This window comes from Pinus tabuliformis, chromosome 4_1 (genome assembly GCF_031772625.1).
Source record: "Pinus tabuliformis cultivar Carrire ecotype Pingquan chromosome 4_1, CPIR1, whole genome shotgun sequence".
NCBI lineage: Eukaryota > Viridiplantae > Streptophyta > Pinopsida > Pinales > Pinaceae > Pinus > Pinus tabuliformis.
Window position 1 is genome coordinate 681,219,327 of NC_142303.1, and position 3,829 is coordinate 681,223,155.

Sequence of the window (3,829 nt, forward strand, 5' to 3'; positions counted from 1 at the left end):
ATGGATTAAATAAATATATAAACAAATCAAAATTAAAATATTTTAAAAACAAATTGATTACATAAATTATATAATTAATAATTTCAACGTATTGTTATTTATGTTAGACCAGAGCATATATAACACACAACATATTTATACTCAGAGACTTAGATGGCAATAGCAGATAATATTTCACAGAGACAGACAAATGGAGAAACAACAAGATTACTTAGTCAGGGACATCGAAATAGATAAAAAATCACTGGAGAACATAAACCATTTTGCATTACATAACAGGCTTGGGCCTTGGCTTGCTTTCCTTGGCCAAAGAAATTACAAATTTATAGAGGTAGAAGAAGGATCTAGAATCATGTGTGTGATTCAGATGGAGATCTGGAATGATATAGAAACCAATGGCGGTGTAGGAGGATCTAGAATTCTAGAGATCTAGAAAAATCTAATCTAGAAGGATCTAGAATACTGTGTGAATTTGGCTTCACACTTAACATTCTCCCACTTGAAGCCAAGTAAGAGTCATCAAGTCACACCGAGTCCTACCATGCCTCTACATAACTCATGTTTATTTTGTGGTAGAATCTTCGTGAGCATATCAGCAAGGTTCCTATCTGTATGGATCTCTTCCAAGCATAACTATTCTTCCTCCAACACATGCCAGATCTAATGGTACCTTAAGTCAATGTGCTTGGTTTTTGAATGAAATGCTGAGTTTTTCGCCAAGTGAATGGCACTCTGACTATCACAATATAACCCATACTTGTCCTACTTTATTCCTATCTCTCCTAAGAATCGCTGCATCCACAACATCTATTTACAAGCTTCTATTGCAACTATGTACTCTGCTTTTGTTGTAGAGAGGGCTACTATTCTTTGTAGCCTTGACACCCAAGATACTGCTGCACCTGCAAATGTATACAAATAACCTGTAGTGGACTTTCTGGTATCCATATCTCCAGCCATATCTGCATCTGTAAATCCTTCAAGCACAGTCTCATCATCACCAAAACATAAACAATAATGACTAGTACCCTTGAGATACCTCAAAATCCGTTTTGCTACTTGCCAATGTTGTTTGCCTAGATTGGTAGGTACTCCCACTGAATATGCAATGTCTAGTCATGTACATACCATGGCATACATTAAGCTGCCAACTGTTGAAGCATAAGGAATTCTGCTCATCTCTTCTTTCTCTTTGTCATCACTAGGACATAATTCAGTACTCAGCTTGAAGTGGGCTACAAGTGGTGTACCAACTAGCTTGGCATCCTTCATATTAAACCTGTCAAGCATCTTCTTGATATATTTTTCTTGTGACAGCCACAACCTTTTGTTTTTCCTGTCACGCATAATCCGCATGCCCAATATCTGTTGTGCTGGTCCCAAATCCTTCATTGCAAATTTGCTACCCAAATCTTTCTTCAACCTATTAATCTTATTCTTATCATGCCCAACAATCAACATGTCATCCACATATAACAATAATATGATATACTTTCCTTGATCATACCTCTTGAAATAGACACAATGGCCAGCTTCCAACCTCTGAAAACCATGTTCCAACATAAATGAATCAAATTTCTTGTACCATTGTCGAGGTGCTTGTTTCAACCCATAGAGACTCTTCTTGAACCTACAAACAAGGCCTTCTTTGCCTTTTTCTATGAAGCCTTCTAGTTGCTCCATATAAATTTCTTCCTCCAATTCACCATGAAGGAAAGCAGTTTTTACATCTAACTGTTCACATTCTAGGTCTAAAGAAGCAACTACACCAAGAATGACTTTAATGGATGACATTTTAACAACAGATGAGAAAATTTTAGTGTAGTCAATGCCTTCTTTTTGGGCAAAACCTTTCACCACCAGTCTTTCCTTTTACCTCTCCTTCTTTTCATCACCTTCATGCTTAATCTTGTACACCCATTTATTTTGTAGAGGCTTTCTACCTTTTGGGAGGTTTACCAACTCTCAAGTTTTATTTTACTGCAAAGAGTTCATTTCTTTCTTCCATTCTTTACTGTGCTTGAATTTACAAGCTTCTTGAAAACAATTAGGTTCACCTTCATCAGTCAACGAAATATAGTTTGAAGGAGGATACTTTTGTGAAGGCTTATGAGGCCTAAAAGATCTACGAACCAACTGTGGTGGTGCATTATTAGGTTGAATCTCCTGTAAAGGTTCCTGCAAGATTCCTTCTTCCTGTTGTTCATTATTTTCCACTTGTTGTTCTTCATGCTCCTGAATTTGCTGTTCATTTTCTTGTATTTGTGGTATGTTTTCCTGCTGCTCTTCAAACCTGTCAATAACCTTCTTGACCTCCAACTCACCTACAGTCCTCTTGAAAATTTTTGACTCATTAAATATAACATCCATGCTTCTAATAATTTTATGTTTGATTGGATCCCATAGACGATAACCAAGATCTTCATCTGCATATCCCAAAAAAAATGCATTTCATAGATTTATCATCTAGCTTAGTTCTATTTTCTTTGGGAATATGTACGAATGCTTCACATACAAAGATTTTCAGGTGATACTAATTCAAATTATTACCAGTCCAAACTTCTTTAGGGATACTGCAATCCAAGGTTGTAGTTGGAGATCTATTTATGAGGTAGCAAGCGGTCCTGACTGCTTCAGCCCAAAAATTCTTCTCCAAACCAAAATTAGACAACATACTTCGCACCTTTTCCACAATGGTGTGATTCATCCTTTCTACAACACCATTTTGTTGAGGAGTACCAGGCACAGTCTTCTCATGCTTTATGCCAAATCTGTTACAATATTCCTTAAATTAATTTGAGCAATATTCTCCACCATTATATGTTCTTAAACACTTCAACAATTTGTTAGTCTCTCTTTCAACAACAACATGGAATTTTTGAAATATTCCAAACACTTCACTTTTATTTTTCATAGGATATGCCCAAACCTTCCTGGATGCATCATCTATAAATGTTACAAAATATGATGCTCCTCCTAATGATTTGATGTTAACAGGCCCAAACACATCTGAGTGTACCAATTCTAACACATTTTTCTTTCTGTCATGGCCACCTCTAAGGAATGAAACTCTTCTTTGTCTACCATATATACAATGCTCACAAAGATCAAGATTGTAGGATTTCAAACCTGGCAATAAATTTTTATCAACAAGGATTTTTAAGCCCTTCTCGTTCATGTGACCCAAATTCTTATGCCATAGATCTGTTGAATTTCCTTCTTTTGTGACAGCAGCCAAATCTAATTTTCCTATCAGCGTCTTCAATGTCTATAATGTTCCTGTCTCGGGTCCTTTGGCCACGACCAATGCACCTTTGTTAATTTTCCAACCTCCTTTTCCAAAGCTTGTCGAATAGCCTTCATCATCCAGTCATCCAATAGAGATTAAACTCATGCGCATTTCTGGTACATGCCTAACCTGTTTCAACAATATACCTTGTCCATCTTTCATCTTGATCTAGACATATCCCACTCCAACAATATTGAAAAAATACTCCAATAATACTCCAACAATGCTCACAAAGATCAAGATTGTAGGATTTCAAACCTGGCAATAAATGTTTATCAACAAGGATTTTTAAGCCCTTCTCGTTCATGTGACTCAAATGCTTATGCCACAGATCTGCTGAATTTCCTTCTTTTGTGACAACAGCCAAATCTAATTTTCCTATTAGTGTCTTCAATGTGTATAACGTTCTTGTCTCGGGTCCTTTGGCCACGACCAATGCACCTTTGCTAATTTTCCAGCCTCCTTTTCCAAAGATTTTCGAATAGCCTTCATCATCCAGTCGTCCCATAGAGATTAAACTCATGCACATTTCTGGTACAT